The sequence below is a fragment of the Anopheles marshallii genome, chromosome 2 (genome assembly GCF_943734725.1).
Source record: "Anopheles marshallii chromosome 2, idAnoMarsDA_429_01, whole genome shotgun sequence".
Classification (NCBI taxonomy): Eukaryota; Metazoa; Arthropoda; class Insecta; order Diptera; family Culicidae; genus Anopheles; species Anopheles marshallii.
Window position 1 is genome coordinate 69,013,971 of NC_071326.1, and position 15,460 is coordinate 69,029,430.

The following is a 15,460-nucleotide window of genomic DNA, read 5'->3' on the forward strand; positions in this document are numbered from 1 at the left end:
GAGTGTACGGTGCGTACCATATGCTTGAGAGCGTTTTCACCTACGGCCGCTGCCCATTTGAAGGTGCGCGCAGATGAAACCCGCTCGATCTTTCCCTCTGCAACGCGTAGCCACGGCTCGTGATGTGATAAAAATCGCCGGACACAAATTTGGTCGCGTCCGTACCGTGGAGAATCGAGAAAGATGATTTGCCGCAAGATGGGCTGCGGGATAGATCTATCCTTATCTGTCATTTTCTCGCATGTTTTCCCATGCATCTTTTTTTTTTTTCGTTCGTCGAGGTTCCCGTTTTATTATCACCGATTGGCACTGGTGTAATCGGTCGTAATCATACATCGGTGCTCGTTTTGTGACTGGCCCGAGGGAGGGTTCGTTCGGAGCGTGCTAAGATGCGTGCCGGTGCTTCCACCGTGCCAGAAATCGTGTTAAAAATGGCAAGAACGTGCCCGTACAAAGTAGTACAGCGAGCGTTGCACCGTGTGCGTCGGATGGCGAACCAACCGATGGCCATCGTAGCGCAGCCGATAGCGCCGAATAGCATCACGTTTTAATGGTTTTGCGATTGATTTTTCCCCCCCATTGTTGCTTTCACTGCGATACGGCCAGGGGGGGTGCTCATTAGCGTTGCTTTGGCGGATAATGACGGTACAAGCACTGGCGGATCTATCCTTTTCGGCAATAGATCACGTTTCAGCTGGCCGGGGTCGGGCGTGAAATAAATCTTCCCATTTCTGCCCCAGCTTCACGAGTGGGACGAGTGAGGGAAGAAAGAAAAAAAGGTCAACCAGATAATCTTGATGAGGATTTTAACAGTTAAATCCATCGCGGGGCATCGTTTCGGTAACATCGCCATATCTGGCCGGTTGTGGCGCACAAACGCTTTAGGAGAAATGATTTTCCGAAAGAAAAAAATACATATAACAACCTGATATGTCACTGAGCTAGCAATTGGGCTCTGTCTGCCCTCGCACAACCGAACCCACCAAGGCCAATGCGGTAAACCTTACGAACAAAATCACGACGCACAGCGCGTGGCCCCAATTCACGATGCCCTCCTTCCCCCTCTCTTCCCCTCCCCCTCCTCCACCCCCCTCCCTCAAAAAACATGGCCACAAAGTGTGAGAATCGTCGCCGGTGACATGCGGCGTACACTCGAAAAAAAGCATCGGAGGTTCGTCGCTTGCGTGCAGTCTTTCGTTTATACGCTCGGTTTGCGGCTGTTTGCGGCCCGGGACCCTTCGGGTCTTTGGGTGTCCCAAACAGCATCGTTTTACTTTTCATCTGTTCACTCCGCAAGCGAATCAGATAGGAAGAATACCGCGCCTGGTAGCATGAATCGTGAGTAATTTCAACGCCACTAGCGGGACATTTGTGACAGCGGTTGGCACTTCCGTCTGTACCGGCAGCGGGCTTGATGGACGTTCGGCAGAGATTGCTTTTTTTTTTGGTCGGTGTGGTTCCCGCTTCTTCACCGCTATCATCTACATCTACCCAGGCTAGAAAGCGCACGATAAACATTGTTTTGTTTTCGGCCTGGAGTTTGACTGTGGCCTTGCTTGCTGCCTTTCCGATTCGTTGTTCTCGCGGGCGACTCGTGCGACCGGAGATTAATCATAATCATCACCCACGAACGGTCGTTTTTCTTCCCGAGCGGTCACTCGATGGGTCTCCGGTAACGAGACACAATTATGCGTCATTAGAAACGGCTTCGAAACGTTGGGCAGCTGCGCGTAGTACGAGAACTAGTTCGCCAGCTTCAGCCCAACAGGGGTTTACTCGTCTTGACGAATGTCTTTTAGGGTGTCTAATCCGTTCAAGCGAACGAGAGAGAGAGAGGAGAAAAAAAGTAAATAAACGAACATAACGACAAATCAAGATTTGGGAGGTTGTACCTTGCTGGAGACAAAGAGAAGGGCACAAGAGAAAAAAAAAACATAACGAGGCCATTGTAGAAACAAAAAAAAACAAACCCCCACCGATGGATAGCCAAAATTCGTTAGAAAAATCTGCCCGTCCACCACGCTTAGCGGGGTAGGAAGTATGCTCTTAATATTATGCTCACGCCATATAATTAAATTAAAGAAGCGTGCGTCCACCGAACCGTTCGGTGTATTGTGGCGGTAATGGCAAGGCATGCGCGGCCAGATTTGAATAGGGCTTCCGATGCTTCTATGACCCATGGCGCGCCGCTGCACTAAACTATTCCCGGCCACAGAATGGTGAAAAGTAATAGTTTTTGCTTCAGTTTTATTTCCCATCTCGTGCCTCGGTGTTTTTTTTCTTTTCGCGGGCACAGTTGTAATGAGATCACTTTCTACGATTTAAACACACTTTAACTGGCCCCGTCGCATGGGGTACGGTGAGGCAGAGACAAATTGCCGCCCTGCCTGGCCACGAACCAACCAATTAAACTTTGCTAAAGACATGGCAAAATGAGGAGCAGCAAAAAACCACTTCGCTGTGGTGGCGATCGTTTTGCGCAGAGCGGGTGTAAGCTTTGCATTAACGAGCGCAAATGTTTGAAAGGTCGGGCCACATATGATACAAAAAATGGTTAGCAAAAAGGATTTCACTTCCGGTCGTAATGGGGGGTTTTTATGTGTGCAGTTTTGAAGGGTTTTCCATTAGGTGTTTCCCATTTTTTAAGCTGTATAAAACGAATTAAACGGTAATGTAAATGCACCAACTCTTTGAGATGAATCGATTCAGAGTGAGTGAGTTACATTGAGGTGATAAGTAATTGAAGAGTTATTAGTCTTTTTTTCTGTATTTTACTCGTATTTACTGTATTTTACTTATTTTACTTTTGTGTGACAGATTACTCGTGAAAAAATCATTTAATACTTCAGTTATAACTCTTTGAGTCGACTGTCACCTCACTCATGAGAGTAACAACTTTCTTACGGTGAGTGAGTTTATATCCACATATCGGTGAGTGATTTACAGTCAAGTCTCTCTAACCTGCAAGCTGAATGGACCGCTGTCTTAGAGAGACTACCAATACATTATCCCGGCCTTTCTGGCGGACGCATCAACGCCATCACTTCATCTCAGTTTGGGCCTTCCACACCTCCTCTGTCCATGTGGACGACCTAAAAGGACTTTACGGGCTGGGTCGTCCGGTGTCTTTCTCAAGACATGACCAGCTCACCGGAGTCAGGCGAGTCTAGTCCGCTGTACGACAGTAAGTTCGCCGTACAGCTTGTGGAGTTCGTCATTGTAGCGACTCCTTCATTGTCCATCCACACCTATGGGGCCAACAATCCTTCTGGATAGAGTCCAAGGCGTATGTGAAGACTGGAGCAATATTAGCTCTATATAGTACCAGCTTCGTTCGTCGCGACAGGTGTTTTAAGTGAAGAAGTTTCCTTAGACTGTAGAAATGTTATTGTCGATGCTGACGTTTGACCCAAGGTGACGTTGTCCAAAATAGGTGAAGTTTTGGACGACTTCGAAAGAGCATCCACCGTCCACCGAAGACCGTTTGTGCGTCACACTTCCGTAGATTAGGATTTGTTAGCTGCGCCGCTGATTGTGCCACCATCAATTGGGTTTTTGCCTAATATCCAATCCGAGGTTTTCTGCCGCCTGATCAGTCCTTTGGTACGTAGGAGAGCTGTAAACCAAAGATGTCTATGTCATCAGCGTATGCCAGGATCTGGATTGACTTGCAGATTTACAGTAGGCATTCAAGAAAAACAAACTCCCTGTGCTTCGTACCAGGTTTTTTGAATTTGTTCTCCACATTTGACAAAGTCCTCTCGTTAGGACTGTTTACGTACTCGAATCATTGCTGCTGAATTATGTTTCAATATTTAACATTCGCACGTATTGTTGAACGCTCTTACTCCCCATCGTGATTTGTCAAACCGCACTGAATAAATAACAGCCAAAGGTGTTAAAAGTGACTATGGTGTGCTCTATGTTGACTAATGTTGGAACGCTAAATTTTCAACACTGTCAAAAAATCTAACTGATCCCAAGTGGTGAGGTGAAATTGAGTTATCTAATCACAACTTGCAAAACGAGCAATTTAAGCATTATTTTTTTCAATTACCCAAATTAACAAACAATTCAGTTGAACTCAAACTATCATAGACTTCAAAGTTAAGAATTGGAAAACCCTTTAGGTTGGGAATGATTTTTGAGTGATCCTTTATTTTTTCCCCAATGTAAGTTTGATCAAATTTAAAGAAAAATCCGGAAAACTCCAATTATTTCATAGAAATACAATTTTAAAACAAAAAAACACATACGCATCCTGTGCAACATAAGGCGAAACTAATGAGACATGTCTTGTTGACTCTTTACGTGTGCTCCTAACACATCAATTTTGTGTTGCAGCCCGAAATTGGGTCTTAAAAAATTACATCCACCATCAGCCGAACGCAGCGAACATTCACAAGCGCATGTTTCTGTCTGTTTTCGTCGCCCCGAAAAACGACACAGCTTCATCTCAATCATGATCGCCGCGTTGTAAATCGTTCTCTGCCGAGCATGCTTTAGAACCGGGCGAAGCAACAACTAGCAAAAGACACACCATTCAAGTCACCTCTCTGTCGCACTGTCGGTACAGCGAAAACCCTTCGCGCTACCCCGTCGTGGTCACAGCCATTCATCGTTCAAACAAACCAAACGCTTCTTGGTTCGGCTAAAGGTGGCGCTGACTCTGCGTGGTTTTTTTTCCAAACCCTTGCGTCCGGACTGAGTCCGTTTTGCGGAATGTTAATGACTTTCGCGATTGGTTGTTTCCCCGCACTGTGGACGGTTTTTGGGGGGAAACGAGACGAACGGAGGGGACGATCAAGAACGATCGTTTCTGGAGTTTAATATAAGGGAAGTGCGGAGAACCCCCAACCAACCCAAGGGGGGAGCGGGTCGTGCGTGAATGATTGACTCCGACCGAGGTTCTTGTTCGTTCGGGCTCCGTTTCTCGATTACCATTTTTGCGCCGTCTTCGCGGCCGCCAACGGGATGACGATTAATAAGATTAATGTTTGATCATTCGTTTGTTCACTCGCGTCCATCGTTACGGAGCGTCCGATCTGAACTCTGAATCGCAAGAAAATGAGACCTCCGAAAATATGTTCGTACCGCAACGAACGCAAAAACCAGCTCATCTCAAAACTCATCACCGTGAGCGGCAGCGCGCGCCCATCGGGTTGGATCGGTGTGGCTGATAATGAATATTAATGGTGATAATATTTTCTTTATCGCTTTTTTTTTCTCCAACAACTCACCCGAATGTGTGTCCCCGCGTTAGGGGTCGGCGTCAGCTACTTTCGTCCATAATTTCTAGCATTAGGCTCACCGTGCGTGCCGTGTGTGTTTGTTTTTATGTGCTGAAGAGGATTTTGGGGCTTTGTTTTGATTCCACCGTGATCGTTTCATTTATTTAGCTCATATATGCCTGCTTAATTTAGACAACGATCCAGGGCTAAAAACCCACCATTCAAACCATGAGTCCAATCGTTCGATTCTTAATTAGAGCCTTAACCCGGTCCGTTCGCCGTGTCCATGTACACCCTCGTGCAATGATTTATTGGAAAACGATGCTAATTCGCGAAAGGTGACTAACTCCCCCTGGTGAAGCCGTTCGGACATTCGGCGGAACCGAGCCGAGCGCTGGAGAAGTTGTGAAGATATTAAGATCCATATCGGACGATGGCCGAACACGTGCCATGGAGCGTTGACAATTAGAATCGTTTCGATCGAGCTAGATAAAATGGAAATGTGAGGAGGTTGGTGCAAATATCGCCCGAAACACAGCCAGGCAGCTGCCTGTCCAAGGTGTATAGAACTTGGGAAGAATAGGTTAGACACTTAATTACCACATCGTTTTGCGACCAGGTTTCTGGTAGCTCTAACCTTTAAGCGCGTGAGATATCGTTAGTCTGCAACAACATTCCATTAGCATTGCTTGATCACTGCTGGTGATTATGAACCGATGTTTATGGGTTCGCCTGCCCAATAAACAACACATCCGTATGATATGTGTGAGTCAAATCGATTTCAGTATGTTAATACCGGTCCGTCTTCTCACCACAAACCATCTACTCGCGCAGAAGGAGCACTGTAAGAGGAGTCGAATCTTCTCCTTTAACGATGCATGAAATCAGTCACTCGTTTGCTAAAGCGTCGGTGGGAATTTATCGGCCTGTTTTTCTAGCTGTCTTTAAATCACTCACCCGTGACGGTTTGGTGAACCCGAATCCCACTCTCAAAGTCGTTGCCCTAATCGGTGTGGTTGTCGCGCAACCGCGGTACGGTGCAGTACCAATGGTGATGTTTCCAACACTTGCTACACACATGTCGCACATCCGCCCGACACTACCACCGCACACACACACCCGCCGGTTTGGTATGTGGCATCAAATTCCTGCCCACTAATGAGACCAATTTCAGCCAACCCTAATCGACATCGATCGATCTACGCGTGCATTCCAATGTTTCGCCATCGGCCACTCGGCCGGGTATTCGTGATTGAACGCTTGCGTCGGAAGCTGCACGAAAGGAAGCGCAAGTGAGCAGCATCTGTTGGGATGTTTTTTTTTTTTTTGTGGAAATAGAAAGTGGATGTCGAGGAGTGTGCAGTTGCTAGATTGCAGGTCCTGCGGTTCCAAGGTTCGCGAATGGTTGCGATCAAGAGTGGCAGTTCGGTGATTGGGGTTGGGTTTAGAGTCCGGCACGATAGAGAACACGAATGCCTTGCAGGTAGTAGCTGCCTCGGCAAGGCGATAATGATCGCTCCCGACATTGGCCGTCGATTGGCGGGCACTTCAGTGCAGCTGGAAACGATTCTGCGTGCAAGTCTCTGCGCTCCGTTTATTGCGTTCTTGTGAGTGTTGGGTACGTTAAGGAGCTGTTTTCTCGCAGTTCGCTGTTCACTGATCGGGGAATTCTTTAAAAGGAGGGGCTAAAACAGCTCATAATATTTGTAATATTCCTGCACCTCATTACATTAATTAAGTGTGTTGTTCTTCTCTGCTTCTGTGCATGTGGAATATTGAGGGACTAGATGTCCGTAGATATACTCATCAATGTAGTGATGTACTTTTCATATCTTTGTGAAGGGTGTGAGTTATTTACTCGTCTGCGTCAATTTAATTTCGGGAACTCTTTTGAACTCTTGAAACAAGAAGGAATTCAAAATTCCCGGACGAAATTGAATTATTTATCCATAGATTCTATTCAAACTCTCAAGAATAACAAATCTCTAAGACTCCAGACCAGAGTGACTGACTCCAGACTCCAGAGTGCTGTGAAGATGAGAGGATTACAGTGTTGAATACCACCTGCAAGGTAATCTTCATAATACTTGAAGATCTTCAAGACAGATGTCGGAGGTATCTACCTTGGACATCAAAGTGCAATGAATTCGTCAGTGTCTGACCATATTCCAGCATTTACTGATCACATTAATAGACATTAATGCTTTAGTAGTTATGAATCAGAAGTTGAAGGTTAAAATGACAATCCAGCTGTTGGTAGCGTCTTCAACTAATAAGGTCGTTGAGTAGAGTAATTCTGATCAAGGCTGATTTAGACTGGACAGATACAGTACAAAGCTGGGCCTGATAGTATTCATATTGAGATACGGGAAAGAGTTGGTCTATAAATTGGTTGTAATACAGCCTGGTTTAATTTTTAAACTCGTAACACCTGTTTCCTTGGGTCTCGAAGGCATATTTGAACCATATACGGACCTAGTGTTCACATATTTAGTACTCTTCCAGTAATCTTTTTTGAGATATGGCCCATGTCTAAAACTTATCATTTAAGAGAGAAAGACCACTTCAAGGAATTTCGGGCCATTATGTGTGAAAGAACATGTAGGAGTCATTACAACAACATGTTCGCTAAGATGAACGATAATCTGATTAGATTATGGTGCTGGATTGTGAGCGACTCCAAGGACTTCTACTAAACTTCTAAGACTGATGTGGTCTATAATCTTCAAAGTATTAGTCTAAGAAAATTAGGATCCCGTATCTTATTTCTGAATATTGCTTAAAGCTGAATGTTTATGGCCTTGTAACTCAGTGTAGATTTTGTTAAAACTGCACCAGTTTTAAGATAATTAAATATACTTAGGAAAATATGCAGATGTCTCACACGTTCCCCATTGAAGAATCGAACCGATGTTTGTGGAGTGAAAGATCACTCTGGAGGTTGATTGAAGTCACAATGCTTTTAGATTTATGTTTGCCAGCGTGAAGAAAAACCACTACGTAAGATAAATTATTCGATGGGCAATAAATCGTTTTCCCACCCAACTCTGCCTGGCACCCTGGCTAGAGCAAACATAAACACCCTTCGATGCATAGAAAAATGGCGTTTGCTTTTAGAAAGTCCCCGTGGCAGAAGCATCCCAACATCCAGCGCAGACCCTTTATGATGGTTAGAGTGGTTTTCTCCATTTGGACGTATTTGCGTTCGTACCATTGTTTATTTCTCCGTTCTGTTTATTGTGGCTAAACCTCATTGACCTCTGCGGTAATTGCAGCGTACGATTGAACTCGATCGAGTGCATTTCCGAAGCGATATTCCCACCGAGCAGCAGCAGCAGCCAAACGGACAGTGACGACGGTTCGATTGAGGCGCATTTGACAGTTGATTGGTTTGTTAACATCATGCGCTACAACAGGGTAGCTACACACCGTCCAGAGTTGCAATCAAACGGAAGGACTGTCGGGTGTCTTTCGTTCTCCATCCCGCCCCGGTATCGATTTATTGCCGATGCTGCTGACTGCAAATCCGACCCGTTGATCGCAACTGGGGCGGGTGATTTCGATGCTGCTGTACGATTCGGCCCTAAGTACAACCGTGTACGCGATCTTTCCGACGGATAGGGCGAAACAGAAAGGGTAGCAGCAAAACTTACGATCAAACTCGATCGATTCGATCGGTTCGCTGCCGTGCGGAGGGTAGCAGCGGTGCGCACTTTTGCATCGCGCGCCATTCAAAGTTTGCTGTCGTTGCCGAGGGTGAAATCGATTTTACGCTCATCCGGTTGGCCGGAGCAAGGTGACGTTTGCCAACCGTTTTCAGTGTAACCCTCGCAACAGGTTCCGCTGTATTTTACGACCAATCAACCCGGTGCCCGGTGGTTCAGGCTTCAGGCGTGGTGGACAAACAAAAAACCCCCCGAAAGCCACCGATCTGGATCGATCCGGAAGCGCAAGCGTAAGCATTTCCCCCTGACTGTAAGCCTTCTGCCAGGGGCTTACGTAAAGCAAACCCGCTGGAAACGACATTGTTAAGCAAATTTTATCCTTCTCTCGGGTTGCCGGGCTTTTTTTTCACTTTCTTCATGCTTGTTTTGTGTGTTTTACTATCGTGCTTTTGCTCATAACCGATAGTCTTTTTGCAACGATTTAATCTCTCTTCCATCGCCCATATTTGCATGTTTTGCTTTCTTGCTCCGTTTCTATTCTATTGCCCACGGAATGGCAGCTACCTATTTCCTGCTGCTGGACGCTCGAAATGTCATCCAGATCGCCGCTCAACACTTTCCCTTGCTGGAACGCGCGTAAAAGGAAGGTTGTAAAGGTGGTAAACACGGTTCGAGCTTCCAAAATTTCAACATCCGCCAACCCAACATCATACTAAGGGTTGGGTAAACTTTTGTTTGTAACCCACGGAACCAGCCAGTAGCAATTTCGGGGAAGGAAACTCGCTTGTTGCTACTGTACGCGGGAAAGGAGAAAATTATCGACTTTTGGGCGGAAATTGGTGCTTCGTTTTCAATTTTTAATGTTCACCGTCACCGACACGTTTTTATCGCTATCGATTGTCGATGGTGTGCACCGTCGTTTGGCGATTTTTCCCGTGCGATGTTTTATATCACAACACTCGCTTATCCTTTTTTTTGCGAATTGGGGAATGTTTCGTCGTTGGGCTGGCGCTTTGTTGCGTTTCGCTTTTTGCTTGCTCATAATTGTCGTCGGTTTTAAATTGCTGGATGGATAATGTACGGCAATTCACATTACGTTTAAAAAACGATTTTACAGAGAAACATGCTTCAGTTTTGTTGATATTGCCACACCTCAGGAGGGACAACTGTTGGCCATGAGGTCAGGTTTTTTTAGGGAAACTGCAAGTTAACTTTTATTAAAGTTAAAACGTTTTTATTGTCGATCGTGCAGAAATATGAAGTAAGCATTCATTCAAGTGTTTGTAATTTTGTCTCATAAAGTCGCATCGTAACTTAAAAGAGATTTATTGAAATCGGATAAACACGGATAAAAGGTTTTTTGATATATTATACCCCGTTCAGACGATGCACAATCTCAAGAACTACATATTTTAATGAAAATTAGTGTTAAGTAATAATTATTTTATCTGTAATTCTAACTCTAATTCTAACTTATTTGATTTCATCTTCTAAAATGTATGAGTTGACGAAGAAACAAGTATTTTTCGAAAGGACTCTTTTAATAGACAGATTTATGATAAATCTCTCAAGACAGTTCTTCGTCTAAGCTGACCATAATAATTTATATACAAGCAGTTCCCGAGAAACGCAGTTCCTCTTATACGTAAATTCAGACATACGCGGTTTTTGGCAGACAGGTGAAAATTTGCTCTAAAATATATTCCTTTGTCGTATAAAACGTTTGTTTTTAATTTTCTTTAATGTATTCTTGCAAAAACCGCCTGATTTGATAAATTAATTAAGTGCAGAAAAGGAATTCAACTATGTAACCTTGAAGTATAAACGATTTTACTCCCGGAATTGGCTTATGCGGAAATTGGAGATGCGCGGGTTTTTTTCCGGATTTCAGCGGTTCGTTATAGAGTATTTTCCCGAGTTACGTGAGTAATGTGTACGTTTTGAACTTATCTTTATGCCAAATCGTGTTTAGAGCTGTCATTTCATCGTAGCACGGATAAACGAACATCTGGTCGAAAAGTAACCGCATATACGACATTTCATTAAAATTCGAATTTGTTTTTAATTTCCGGGCGTTCTGTTTTAAGAACATGAGGAATGATCTGTTTTATTACAACAAAAGCTAAATGAAATAAAACTCTCCTTAACATAATCATGGTGCAGTTTCTCGTCATCGTCTCAGCAAAACATTATTAAAATGTGAGTGTAACCGTCCTTTACAACACCATTTTGTTTCGTCTCAATAGATCACTAGAGTAACTGAACCACCTTTACTTCTACTTGGCCTCGTTTTTTCCCTGCTTTTGGGCCTCGTTTGTTGTTAATTATCTTCCGAAAATCCCACATTCTCGAGGCAGTTTTAATCTTTTACGACACGACGTTGTGTGCCGAACTAGCGGCTCTCGTTATCATGCAACTGCGACGACGATTGTGATCGCCAGAGAGCCAAAGCGATAAACGCCCCAAATGCTTTAATGATGGCCGTGTGTATGTTGAACGACATTTTGTGTGTGATTTAATTTTACGATCTGCAGCGAGAAGGTTTTTAAAAAACCTGTACCACTATGTACACCGATATCCATGCCTACCAAGCCCTGTTTACGGTACGAAATTGGGGAGTTGGCGGAGGGAAGTACAGTCGAGATTTGCTCTCGAATCTCGGAGACTATTTGTTAACTAGCGGGGGCTATAAAAATTATCATAATTTTATCTCTAACCAGCGGTTCCGTTCTTCCTCCGGATGCAGGGTTTCTCGGCAGTTCGGCCAGTTTATCAACACTAAATCATCACTGGTAACAACGGCGGAGAAGGGGTTGTCTTTATTATTTTGTTTCGTGTATTTACCGAGAGGAACCATAAACAAATATCTATTTCCGTGTGTGCTTCCGTGTTTCTCCTTCCGAGCTGGGAGGGCCCCCTCGATTTTTCGAGGCGCAGAGTTCCCTGCCTGTTGCCTGTTGACATCACCCAATAACTAATGTTTTTTTTCGGGAAACACGTATTTATCTGGATCAATCCAACCGAACCAGCCCCGATCGGTAGTTTAGTGGGCCACCCATAAAACGAGCGACTGATTGCTATGTGATCAAGTGATCAACTTCCCAACTTTGCCAGCGTCTCGCACGTACCTTCACCGGCATAAAACCACCCTGTACGATAATAATAGGGCTACGTCGGGTGAGAAAGAGAATGGGGGGAAAGGGCGGCCATCGTTTTGATCGGCACGGTAGTGCGGTTGGACCGTTTTTCTTTCGTCCGAAAAGTTTCTCCACCGTGGAATAAATGTGTTTATACCTTTCTGCCGGTAATAATACCCATGTCCCTGTGGGGACAGAAACATCTGTCTCATAAATGTGAACAAATGCGCGCGCGCGCGTGTGTGTATGTGTGTTGTCCATCGATCTAGTCGTCCCGTTGATGACAAGCCCTTCGTCACGCTCTTCATATATGGGAAAACAGCAATGGGGCAGAACTATAATTCCATCTCTCTCTCTCTCTCTTTCTCTCGAACGATGAAAAAACGAAAAATGTCAAATTCATCTTTTAAAACTTCTTCCTTCCCATACTTTCGATTTTCGGCTTACAACCTTCCGATACGGTAGGAATTGCAGCTACGACAAAATTTTTTTCGGTAGATTTTTCACCGGGCGATGGACGCACGGAGTGGACTTTGTTCTCTGCGTGATCACTTAATTTCGCTTTCACGATGTCGCGACACATTCCAGTGCGTTCATTCGCCACTCGGCCGTCGCATGGGTTGGGTTCACCAATCGATACGGAGTTACATGTTCGGGATGGATAAAATTGCCCTCGAAAGGAGAGAAAGATGACGGAGAAGAAAAAAAAAGCGGTTCCCAAAACTCGTGTTCTTCCAAACCGCCCCGTTATGCACTGGAACCTCGATCGCTTTCGATTGAATCGCGAAAGGTAATTTGAGTGTGGTACAGATTTTGCCTCGAACGGTTACATTATTGGTGGCTGTGGAGCCTTGCCCATCGGACTCCCGGTACCACCGGAGACCGCTATGACATTCAATCTTCTTTATTCTTTATCATCCCCGGGAGCGTCTCTGCGGGTGCTGCCTGGGTTTGGCTTCATTTTTTTTGCTGTTGTCTTTCAAGGTGTGACCAACAGCAAACTACACGCTGTTGGTAATTTTTTCAGCTTGTCAAAATTCCAACCTTCCCGAACGTGAGATGTCATTGCAGAGGAATGTTCTCTTAACCTTTCGGTGTGTAAGGATAAGGGGTAGAGGTTCATTAATATTAATATCAAATTGTTTGCGAATTTCCAACTAATAAAACGGAGGGCAAAAAGTCCGTTTCATTGGCTTTTGGTAAACATTTAATTCAATTTATAAATTAAATTATATTTAATATTTTTCTTACACCCCTCTAAGTATTTTTCTGCCCACTGCAATAATTTAAATACTTCATTAAAACATACAAACAATAATCACTTTACTATCTTACCGTAAAGTAAACACCGATTTTTAACTCAACCAACTCGCCTAAGTGCAATAAAATGTAAGCGAAAGACAAGCGTAAAGGGGCTGGAGAGCTTCCAGCATTTCGCCCAGATGACGGTGACAGATCGATCACCTCCATGTCCGGCCGGTGATGGATTCGATGTGGCCATCCATCTGCACGGAACCGGTTCGATTGTTTCAGCCGCGTGGCCGCGCGCGCGCACAGGTTTGTTGCCTTCACTGGCATTGAAGTCTTTTCCACCGCACTGCTTTGCCAAGCTACGGCGGCTACCCATTTTCATGCTAATGACGAAACTACATCAAATCAAACCTACCAGCACAAGCAACCAGGCAGGAAAGCAGGGGTTTCCTGCACAAAAAATCACCCCAAAAAACAAGTCCCCAAACAGTTGCGTTGTCGCCCTTCTTGGGGGAAAGATGAGGGCCTGTTAGCTGTACTTTTATGCGTGGAAAAATCGCCTTTTTCGCGCTTAAATAGCATAAATCAAATACTGATCTAACGATATAACCGTCTAGAATTGTTCCATGCGGCAATAATCGCAGTAAATGGTTCGCCCAAAACTCTCCTCGCGAAACGCACACGCCATAAATGATCTATTTGACATTTCCGCTTTCGGTCGTAGAATACGAAGGCCAAACACAACGATATGCCCATTTAGTGATGATTTATGGAACGGAACAACGGTGGTCGCTTGTTTGATTCGTTGGTGGTATCGAAGAACGAATCCGGGCACCGAGTCCCGAACCTCCCGAGCGGTGCTAATTTCGTGCGTGTGGCGAAGACTTATATGGAAATGGTTTAGAAAATATAGCGCTGGTTCTATTTTTACCGCCACACCGTATCGTTGTTCTACAATGATGAATCACATCCTGCCACAAGGACAAGATAGCAGCGAAAGTGTGTATGCATAACACGAAACGAAGCGAGAGAGAGAGAGAGAGAGAAAGACCCGAAAGACAAGCGGGCAAGGCAGTCGTATCGGGAATTATTTAAATTTAGATAAACGAGATCACCTTCGAAAGTGATTTGCATCGAAAGTAGGTGGAAATAGAAAGAAAAGGCTTAACTCCACACCACGGTGAAAAACAAACAAACCCCCCGTGCGTTCTCTGCCGTTAAGGACCGATCGAAAAGCCGGAAAGCCATCAAGTAGGATTTAAACCAACAACCAAAAAAAAAAAAAACTCTCTGTATCTCTGTCTCATCTGTGGTCTAGCGTCAGCTTAACCACCGACGGTCGCTCAAAAATAGCTCGACAACCCATTTGACGAAAATGGAAAACCAAACTCAAACATGCTAATGGATTTCCAATGTTCGGTTGGCTACCATTGTTACTTCACACCTGAACCGGGCTGCCGGGTTTCGAATTTGTCTAGCCCGTTCGTGGGCGCCTTAAGTGATGGAGTTCCCAACTCCCAATCATCACCGGGATGGCCTTTCGTTGCGTTTGCCAGATCAAAGGGTACTTGATACTTTTCGCTTCCGTTGTTTCGCTTCCGAGATAAAGGCGAAACTAATGTCGAGGGGGAGGGTCGATATGCTAAAACGCTCTATAGATGAATAATCCGGACGGAATGTTCGCTCCCAGATGTTTCTCTTGTTCTCGGCGATGTTTTTTTTATCATTCGATTTTTTGTTTTCGATAGAAAAATGCTTCCAAATATTTGCTTTGTTTGGTGTATGTGTTCCCTTTTTTTTTGTTGTTGTTATGCTTCCATTAGCACCGTACTGTTAAAGGAAGTGAGGCAACGGTTGCGCTTACCGCAAAAGGGATCGTTTGTTGGGGCGATGCGAAAGGCGAGAGGTCTGTTGAATGCATATTAAACGCCATCCCGAATATGAAACATTAGGCCGCGCAAGAAGAACCACCACCTGCTGGTGCTTTTTTTTTTACTTCGATGAAACTGAACACCACCATCCCGGGTTTGAAAGCCAATATTAATGAGTTCCTTTCACTGGCGGTTGGAATTCAAACTAGCGCACAAGCGCATTTTTATTGGATGCTGTTTCGAAATTTGTTATCGGATGTTAAACAGTGCCCGGAGCTATTTGAAAGTTTACGGTTTAAGGAAGG